Consider the following 11,067-nt stretch of genomic DNA (forward strand, 5'->3'; position numbering starts at 1 on the left):
TGATTAAATATTTCCCAGCTGCCATTCCCCACCAAGGTGCCCTACCTAACTGATAAGCAGCATCTTCTAAACAAAATTGGTACATCATACCTAGTATACCCACTGGCCTCAAGAGATAACCAACATTATAAATCAGTAGACTTCTGACTGTTCTAGCTGATTAAATGGCCTGAAATTAGCCATCCACATCCTCTCTTGTACAGTATACTGTCAGAAAGACTATTCAGCAAAGCAAGTACCACCCACCACTGTTTTGTTTAACTGCCAAGAGCCCAAATCTGTAACAGCAAAAATGAAAGATTTGTTTCCTTGATAGTATATAAATATGCATATATAATATGATTAGCTCCTTATATGCCTAATGTCCACAGTACTACAATCCAGCAATATTTAATTACATTTAAAACTGTAACTTACCCCCATCATCCTTAGTAAGGTGCACCTTCCCTCTGTGTAGAACAAAAAGGTGGGGCATTTATATAAAGTCAACTGTGGGCATTTTAAATAATGTACCCCCATACATACCCATAGTGGAAAAATGTGCAAGTTCCAGCAGATTATTTTTTATCTGTAAAGCAGATCAAGATTGTGGACTGGACCAATCACTAGTGGAGAAGATGTTAAGAACCTCATTTGCCTCTATTTATAACTGCTTAGTAGCCTAACATTAACCCCTTGTATGTAAATGGTTTTGAATTGTGAAATTTAAATTGCAGATTATAGGATTTTTTTTCTCACCTTAAAATTATTTTATCTGAGTCCAATCAGGGACACGACTTACTAGATATTAAGCAACCTAGGTATAACCTCAGGTTGTTCAACTTCTTTACGACAGCGTAACACATGGCAGGTGGGCCTTAACGCTCAGCTGTCACTGTTCAGCGGCGTGCTTAATTGGTGCCCCCAGAATCTGTTGGTTCCAACCCTTCCACAATCTGCTTAAGTAAAACATGTGTATTGTTATCTATATAGCTGTTAGAAAGACTTTTCCTCCATTGTCACTGGTTCCGAAACTAAGGGCACATTCATATTCCTGCATATGTGTGTTTTTAGCACATGTTACTGTATGTGTTTATTTTCTTTCTGTGCCTTTTTTAAATGTGTTTGTGCCAGTTCTTATGGATTACATATGCATGTTTTTGTTAATCCACTATGCAATATCAGGTATAATGATTCAGAACAAGGAGTTTCCATGGGGCAGGTGTGTTTAGAAACGTTAAAAAATGATTTAACGTAAAAACGTTAAAAAATTATTTCTGTGCATTTACAATTTAATTTCAGTGGACCTACTTAACACGGGGCAGGTGTGTTTATATACACACATACATGAATCATATCCTATTTATTAAAAACACATTTGAAACACATTAAATTAGGGATGAGGTTCAGGTTTACTGCTACCACGAACTCGCAGCAAATCTCTGGATTTTGCAATCTTTGCAAATGGCACAATTGTGGCTGAAAACTTTGCATGTTCACCACCAAAAATAAGGATCAAGTCATAATGCCGTGCATAATGCCTTTGTCTAACGGGACTTCTGTTCCTTGTTCCCATGTACGGGAGTCTATGTTTCCGAAATGCTGTTACTTGCTTTCAAAACTTAATAAAAATTATTTTCAAAGCCTTTGCCTTTGATGCGCTGGGTCACAAGATCCAGTCATTGGAAGGAATGGATAACCCAGCCCCTGTACAATAAAAGGATGGGCTCATAGCAGCCATCTTGTCATGGTGTGTTGGAGTTGTTATGGTGACGGTTCTGTCGGGAGACATACTTTTTTTTTGCATTGATACATGTCCCCTATGGCAGTGCCTGGCTTTCCATGCCTTTTGTCTGAAAATAGCTTGCTTATTAGCCCTAAAAATGGATTAAAAAAATAACAAGAACCACCATAGACTTCAATGGGATTCGCCCCAAAGTTGCAAACTTCAAACAAGATTTGAAAAATGTTATCCATATTTCAAGAAACAAAATGCATACATACATAGTGACACTAAACTCATGATTGAAATCTTAAATGCATTCAAGTACCTTAACTATTAACAAAAATGTACCTTATTTGTGTATCACTCGTCTATAAATCCTCAAATCATCTCTGAATTGGTGCTGATACTGTCGTGCCTTTTGGAGGATGGCTACTTTTGTTACTCATGGTCCCTTTGTGTGTTGTAAAGTAGTCACCGCTCCAAGCTTGCTCCCTTGATGGACTACAATCTCACATTTAGTTTACTAATTTGTATTGAGATTGTAGTCCACCACAGCAGTGAGCTTGGAGTGGTGGCTACTTTACAACACACAGGAGACATATGTAGAGAACAGGGCCACACTGTTACTTTGATTAATCTCACACAAAGAGAGCAAAATTAAATTGCAAAATATGTCTAACAAACCAATGTATGATACTAAACTCTGGAGCTAAACCTTAAAAATGCATTCAAGTACCTTAACTATTAACAAAAATGTATCTTATTTGTGTATTACTCGGCTGTAGATCCCCAAATCATCTGTGAATTCATGCCGACACTGTTCTTCCTTCTGGAGGGTGGCTACTTTTGTTCCCCATGGTCCCTGTGTGTGTTGTAAAGTAGCCACCACTCCAAGCTCACTCGTGTGGTGGACTACATCAGGGGAGCAAGCCTGGAGCGGTGACTACTTTACAACACACACAGGGACCATGAGTAACAGACGTAACCATCCTCCGGAAGGAAGGACAGTGTCAGCACCAATTCAGAGGTCATTTGAGGATCTAGAGCCAAGTGATACCAAAATAAGCTACATTTTTGTTAATAGGTAGGGTACATGAATGCATTTTTAAGATTTAACTCCTGAGTTTAGTGTCACTTTAAATGCAGAAAATGTAAATGTGTGAACAAGCCCTTAAGAAAAGTCTTTTCAAAGTGGACACAGGAATAAAAATAACTCTTCCCCATTCTGTCCATAACACTAGACAACTATGGTTAGAGTTCCACTTCAGTTTCAAGCTAAGTGATTGAAAATATCCTGCTTAGTACAGACTAACTAAACTTACTCATTTGTTCTGAAGGGGTTAGATGATTTTGTAGTTAGATATACTTTGCAGAACTAGTGTAGGTGGCAGGTAAAAAAAAAAGGATTTTGCAGGCAAGGCACATCCTGTGTGAGGAGACAAAGTAAAGATACAACAGGAAGCTGACATCCTTTTCTAAGACAGAGCCATAGTAATTCTATGACACGAGGGGTCACATAATGCTCTCAGTGTGAAGTTGCGAAATGGTCAGTAAGTGATGCTGTATTATTTTTTGGCCATGCAAAGTCGCTAAGCGATGGTTAAGAGAAAAGAGATTAAGTGGTGCTATGCCAAAAGATGAGTGATTACACAATGTTTATGAGAAATTGGTGTGTACGGGCGGATGTGTATAAGGGAAGTAAAGGGCGCTACAATGGAATACAGATAGAGAATAGCAAGAAAGGTTAAAGTATGCTTTGCAGTAAGACTGGTTATGTAAAGCCTTGGAAGAAGTGACTCTACAGACAAAGTGGAATTTTGTGATGCTGTGGAAGGTGAATTACATTATCCTGCACAGTTAGAGGTGTTAAATAATTTTGTGGAACATGGTGTCAAATGATAAAAGTAATAAAGTGCTGTGGGAAAGAAAAAATGCTGATGAAGAAGTAGGGCGACATGATGCTGCGGACATAGGACACTGTGCAAGATGAGAGTGATATAATGCTGAGACAGAAGATAGGGTCGAGTAATACTGTTAATAAAAAAGAGGGATATTATGATGTGAAATAGGAGGGGTCATGTGATATTGTCAATGAAGAGGGGTGAGCTGATGTTGTACAAATACAGGGGTTAAGTGATGTTGTTAATAAACTGGAGGCATATGATGATGTGGAAAAAGAATGGTCAAGTATTATTGTTAATGAAGTGGGGTGACATGATGTTGTGGAGGTACACAGGTTAGGTGATGCTCTTAATGAAATAGAGTAATATGATGCCATGGAAGAAGAAGGATCAAATTACATTGTTAATAAGAGGGGTGACATGAAGTTGTGAAAGTACGAAGTTTTAAGTGATGCTGTTAATAAAATAAGGGGGGGTATGATGCTGTAGAAGAAGGGTCAAGTGATTGTGTTAGGGAAGAGAGGTGACATGATGTTGTGGAAGTGCATGGGTTAAGTGATGCTGTTAATAAAATAGGAAGGTTATGATGCTGCGGAAGAAGAATGGTCAAGTAATTGTGCAACGGAAGAGGGGTGACATGAAGTTGTGGAAGTACATGGGTTAAGTGATGCTGTTAATATAATAGGGGGGATATGATGCCGTGGAATAAGAAGGGTCAAATTACATTGTTAAAGAAGAGGGGTGACATGAAGTTGTGAAAGTACATGGGTCAAGTGATGCAGTTAATGAACTAGGGTGATATGATGCCTTGGAAGAAGAAGGGTCAAATGACCATATGAAAGAAGAGGGGTGACATGAAGTTGTCGAGGTACATGGGTTAAGTGATGCTTTTAATAAATGAAGGTGGGGAGTGCTCTGATGCTGTGGAAGAACAGGGGTCAAGTGATGCAGTTAATGAACAAGGGTGATATGATGCCTTGGAAGAAGAAGGGTCAAATGACAGTATGAAAGAAGAGGGGTGACATGAAGTTGTGGAGGTAGATGGGTTAAGTGATGCGTTTAATAAATGAAGGTGGGGAGTGCTCTGATGCAGTGGAAGAACAGGGGTCAAGTGATGCACTTATTGAACTAGGGTGATATGATGCTTTGGAAGAAGAAGGGTCAAATGACATGGTAAAAAGAGGGGTGACATAAGGTTGTTGAGGTACACGGGTTAAGTGAAGCTGTTAAAATAGGGGGGATATGATGCTGTGGAAGAAGAATGATCAAGTGGTTTTGTTAAGGAAGTGTGGTGACAGGATGTTGTGGCAGTACACAGGTTAAGCAATGCTGTTAATGAACTAAGGGAACGGGGGAAGGGGGGGCTCTGAATGCAATTAATGTACAGGGGGATGTGATACTGCTGAACAAGGGGATGCCATGATTCTGTAGCAGAGAAAAGGTTAAGGGACACCATGAAAGCATAGGTCATGATGCTCTGTTAAAGTGCAGGTGGCATAGAAGCGGAGGGGCAATGCAGAGATGGCAAAGAATTGGGATATAGTGATGCTGTAGAATGAGAGAGGTTAAGTCATGTTTTGGCAGGTGAAAGGTTAAATGATGCTGTGGCAGGCGCGGGATTAATGTCTGATATAAATCCTGTCACGCTTGTTACAGCCTCTGTCAGAGGAAAATATTCTCATTTGTAAGCTGGATTTGAAAATGAGTTTGTGTTTGGAAACATTTGCTGCATTTTGAACAGCAAATATGTTTTAGGACTCATGCTTTGCAGTGTGTGTGTGTGCTTCTGTATATGTATTGCTCTCTCATTAATAATGTGTACATACTGCATAGGTGCAAATGCACATATACACCATATATATGCATACAGATATGTTTGGCAATGCTGTATGTAAATCTATAATACATAAGCATTCGTGGTTACTCTTTTTCCCACGCTCTCTTCTCTTTCATGTATACCTAGTCTTCATTCTCACTCCCCCCTTTTCACACACACATACATTCTGTTTCTCTTGCATCCTTTCATTCGCTCGCTACTCTCCTCTATCTCACACATTCTACCCCCTCCTCTCTCCCTCTCTCTCATCACAGTGCAGTGTGTATATGCTCATAGCTGCAGTATACAGGGACACAGAGATTTTTTTTTTGTGTGTGTGTGCGCAAGAGAGCATTTCCACAGATGCACATATTCATTCTTGTTCACATGCCAGAAGACTTATGTTTTCACACATGCATGTTCTCACACATGCCAGCTTGCCGTGCAGCTGAACAGGGGATGCACAACGGTGGATTCACAAGGTGATTACTCTTTGTAAATTTGGGGGAGAGGGAAGAGTGCTAGGGTGGGGAGGAGGTCTGCAGTATACAGCGAGGAGAGGGAAAAGTGAATCAATAAAACCCCAGTATTATGGGAATAACAGAGGCAGCGTGTATAGAAGAAAGGAAGGTGCAGATACGGGGAGCGAAATGGAGAGAAAAAAGGTGAGAGGAAGCAATTAACTGTATAGTTAGAAGATTGAGAGCCAGAGGGTTCAGAGAGAGGTGCAGAGGCAAACCTAGAATGAGTTGGGTTAAGAGTGTGGTTTGTGGAGAAAAAGGGTCATTAAGCATTAGCGGAGTGCCTGGAAGACACAGAGAAGAATAGACACCGACACACAGAAAAATAATGAACTCGCGAGCAGGAGAGGAAGATGCAGTCATGAGCGCAGAAATGAAACAACTTACAGCCTAGTGTACATCAGAAAGAGATCATGTGAGAAATGCCAAACAGCACAGTGAGTGGAAGAAATGACTTATCACTGAGGGCAAGGAAGGAATGAGAGAGAAAAGGGCCTTAAGTGCATTATGGTATGTGAAAAAATCCCAAAGGTAAAGGGGTAGAAAATTCAGGCAAGAAAAGGAAGCAAATGAGCACAGTGAGGGGGGTAGAAAAATGATGTCAGAAAGACTAAGATAGATCTGCTTTTCCAAGGCACAGGGAGGGAACTCATTTAATACATCAAAAACAGTGACGGGTGTCAATCAAGATGTGTCACATTAGTGGCTTCCCCCTTATGTCAAAGAAGATAGGCTTTATTAGCGTTGTAAGAATAGTTCCCAACAAGTAAGAGCTAGGAGCAAGGCACTGATGTTTCCTCAGTTTGTTGGATTCAGATATGGGATGGAGTCCTTCATTCAGTCCAGCATCAGGATTGGATCTTGATGGTATCTTTATATTACTGGTAGACATGCCAAAGGGATATACCTGTTAGAGGTATGACAGCTGCTCCCTTATTACCGTATATCAGCATCAGAATCAGATGTTTACTTGACTACTTTAGTGTCACCTCTGTGTGTGTCAGTATTAGAGGTAGACTGTTGGCTGCTCTAGTACATCCATTTTAGATTGATAAAAAAAGCATCATAAGTTTGTCAGAATCTAAATTAGAGCTACATATCCCTAGTATGTGTCAGCTTGGTACAGGAATTCAATAATAGTCATATTACTGTCATGCCTGGGACAAGAGCTCCCTTTATATTTCGCACCAGGAATAATAACTGTTTGTTGTTATGTCAACGTTTGCATGTAGACCCTCTTTATACGTTTGGATTTAAAATGCCTAAATACAACAAGTGTAGACCAGGTTAAGTTGTATTAGGCCTAATCAAATGATGGTGAGAACATGCATGAGGAACTCATGATGTTCAGGCCTGGCAGATCACTGCCCAGATATCAAACAGGATTGTCACTGCAGTTATGTGATAACTGGATTTGTCCATGTGTGCAGCCATCATATAAACCCTTCTGTGCAACAGGGAAATTAATCTTGAGTGCCAAACATCCAGATTACTTAAATTTTAATTGTGTATGAGCAAATGGATTTAAAATCAGTCTGCCCAGGTCAAGTGAGAAGGCTCAATATCCATGAGTATGGGCACCTTTAGGGCTATCTCAGCATGTCAGTAGTGAACTATGTATACTCTAAATATATAAGTATTAAGGGTAAAACATAGATTCTTTCAATATGTCAGTGTAAGTTTGGGATCAGGAAAAATGAGTATGGAAATAGTTTCTGTAGGTCGTGCTGAATGTAAAAAAGAAAGAAAGCTGTAGAAACTGTAAGAAGTCAAAGACTCCCTAGTCTGGTCAGTTTTAGTTCCATGAAAGAGGTATGCCTACACTAGTATAGACAGGACATTACGGTTACAAAAAGCCTAATTTCACCATATGGTGAAGCTCAGTAAATTGATCTCCCTATTTCAGTGCTCATTTATGTGCCTGAAAATATAGAACACACCTAATCACAGTTCAGTCTGGGTTTATGCATTCTGTGCTTCCAGACACACTAGTTTATAAAAAGATATGCATATCATGTCAATACCAATTGACTGCGGCTCACAGTACAATTACTGATTGCATACATAGTCACATGGAAACTGTTTTGCCATGTTTGAAGGGACCAAAGTGCCTATAGATGTTAAATGCCTTTCATCCAGAAACTTCAATTTTAACAAGTTTAGATGATAAATTGGAAACTATGTGCACCTGAGATATTGTCAGGCATCCTGTGTATAGACATGGCCATACACCTTACAACCATTGTACAATTTCTTTTGTCCCGACCTCGCACCCTTGTTCAATTTTCGTTCAAATAGACCAATGCAGATTTCGATTATCGTTCGTCAGCAATACTAACTGGCAGAATTTCGTCGATCAACAGAACATATTTTCATTTGCGCATGTGCAGTATTCATCTTGCAATTTTTGTTCTATGAAAACGCCACTAATCCATCGATTTTGGTTCATTTTGAAATTAGTTTTCTAGCTTGCCCGATAGATACAGTACTTGCGGTTGTGCACTTCCCATCAACTGGCCGATTATCGGACGAAACCGCGATCGCGGATGAAAATCGAATGATAATTGTAAGACTATCTGCTGCATTGCAGAAATACATTTTTAGTAATCAGATTGTTTTCTAAGATCAAGTCCTTTTTACTGCCTATGGGCATCATCCTCGTGGCATCTGTATACAGGCCACGTAGATGCACATACACCATGTGTGTTAGGTTATACACTCCATACATTCTATTAGAGAGACAACAGACAGTGCTCAGGGTTGTATGTCCACTGTTTTTGACAAAACTTTCCTGTTTTATTATTTTATAGCGAAATATTTTTCCCTCATAATTTCACTAATGCTAGGAGATTCACATTTACATCAAACATGGCTATAAAATTGTGCTATTTAACACTAGCTACCCATGAGGAAAATTATCATAGACAGGATAAAGTAGGATATACACGGTAGATTTTCGAACGTTTGTATGAAAAATCTTGTCGGAACGTTTGACAATGCCATCAGATACTTGGCGTATGTCATTCGAAATCTTGTTTGATTTCCGTTTTGTTTTAACATTCAATTTTGAAATGAATGGAGTTTTACTGAATGAAAACCACATTCCTTGTTAGAATTGAATTAGATCGAGAAAACCTTTCCAACATGCTCCTTCAAATTTTTTCATCACTGCAGTCGAAATCGATCATCCTTTTTGTCGAAAGGGACGAAAATCGATGATCTAGTGGTGTTTTCGTACAATGCCCTCGGCATTGGGAGGGTGCTTTTCCAGGGTCCTGGTCCATGTGCCGAAGGGGACAAGGGCCTCTTCCAAACAAGCCCTGACCTGTCAGTTTTGGGGGTCTGCTGGCAGGGTGGCATACTTTCATTGGGTACCCCTTTAATTAAGGGACAGCCGGATGCTGCCCCCCCACCCTTGTGAATGAGTAAGGGGTTCTCATTCACTTAAGGGTTAGAAGCAAGTGTAAATAAACAGACCACACTTTTGAAAAGTTCTTCAACAGAAAAAAAACACTACAAAATTCCTTTACAACCCATCCGCACCTGCCAAACACATGCTGCAAAATGACAGCTGCCGTCCAAATGTAAACAACTAGGCAAAGCTAGCGATGACACCACTGCTGGCTCCGCCTATTTGTTTTGATTTGGCTGTCATATGGGCCTTGTCCAAAACCTTTTACTTTTTTTCAATTCAAGGACTTCAATTCAAGGACTTTTTGAAAAGTGTGGTCTGTTTATTTACACTTTCTTTTAACCCTTTAGTGAATGAGTAGGGGTTCAAGTACCCCATATTCATTCACAAGGTGCTTCTTAATTAAAGGGATACCCCAATTCAAATAAGCCCCCCTGCCCGCACACCACCACAACCAACGGGTCAGGGCTTGTAGGGAAGAGGCCCTTGTCCCCATCGGCACAGGAACAAAGTGCTTTTCCAGGAGCACCCTGGAAAAGCACCTTCCCAATGCTGAGGGCATGGGGCCTGGTATGGTGCAGGGGGGGGGCACTCGCTCACCCCCCCCCCCCCCCCTCTCAAGAAAAATGGGGGTGATATCCGTATTATTTATCAAAACCCACTTCTTACTGCTCTAGAGGGGTAGGTCAGCTAAGAAACACACACCATAAACTGTAGGTTTAAAAGAATATACTGTAGCAGGAATTTAAACATACACAGCTTGATTATTGATAAAGAAACGATTTCTGTAATAACAAAAACACCAAAACACAATCAATATTAAATACACTACTAAACCAGGGAAAACACTAACACCTCTACAACACAAGCATTATATTGTAAACTGGCTGGCATAACTTGTCAATTGAAGGTACGGTTATTACCCATCCTGTAAGATGTACACAGATTCTGCACTGGCTTCCAAAATGGCTTCCTCTCAGATGGCCTCCTCTCAGCTGGGCTGCTCCCAAAATGGCTTATTCCCCTCAGGGCCTCTGTCCCAAAATGGCTTTTCTTGCTCCCAGGGCCTCAGCCTCGTTATTCTAACTAAACCCATTCGCTATCATTAGAAACCCCTGATTGGTCCACAAAACCTAATCAGAGCACGATACCGATTGGATGACAACTTAAATGCCTTTGATCTAATCACCACTTAGGTTACCCCTCACCTGGCTGGCTCCATTTTGTCTACAAAGAGTATATATACACTGAATGGCCAGATTGTTATGACCACCCCATCAGTACTTCGTTGGGCCACGAGATGACTCCAGAAGATGACTTCGTTGGGCCGCCTTGTGACTCCACGAGATGTTGAAAGGTGATGCGAGGAATCTGACACTGCACTGTTGCCCTTCTGTTGTCTTGTACCAGTCTTGCCACTCTCCGTTCTGCCCTAACATTGACCAGTCGCTGGCGGCCACAATTCGCACGTTCAGACCCAGATTTTCGATTGACAGTCCAGTCTTTAAACACTTTAACAACATCCGCTCTTGGTAAACAACCTGCTTCCCTATTTATAATGGTCTGGCCCTCTAGCAACTTCAACGCAAAATTATAGCTAATTATAGCTAATTTGCCTACAAACGTCAGGTGGTTATAATAATCTGGCCACTCAGTGTATATGCATGTTATCTTGTGTTAATTTCCTACACAATGGATACTCCCAAATTACC

General features: G+C 40.5%; 1 protein-coding gene across 1 annotated transcript in view; it reads left to right on the top strand.

Annotated features, from left to right (window-relative positions):
* The first annotated feature begins 5,645 nt into the window (after nt 1-5,645).
* Nucleotides 5,646-11,067, top strand: part of LOC108794054 (sodium/calcium exchanger 1-like) — a 31,888-nt gene continuing 26,466 nt past the window's right edge. Inside the window, exon 1 of the mRNA XM_018565030.1 lies at nt 5,646-5,904. The gene's annotated coding sequence lies outside the window, so the exon portion shown is untranslated. The remainder of the gene's footprint in view (nt 5,905-11,067) is intronic.

This window comes from Nanorana parkeri, unplaced genomic scaffold (assembly GCF_000935625.1).
Source record: "Nanorana parkeri isolate BGI_ZX_2015 unplaced genomic scaffold, ASM93562v1 scaffold25, whole genome shotgun sequence".
Lineage (NCBI taxonomy): Eukaryota > Metazoa > Chordata > Amphibia > Anura > Dicroglossidae > Nanorana > Nanorana parkeri.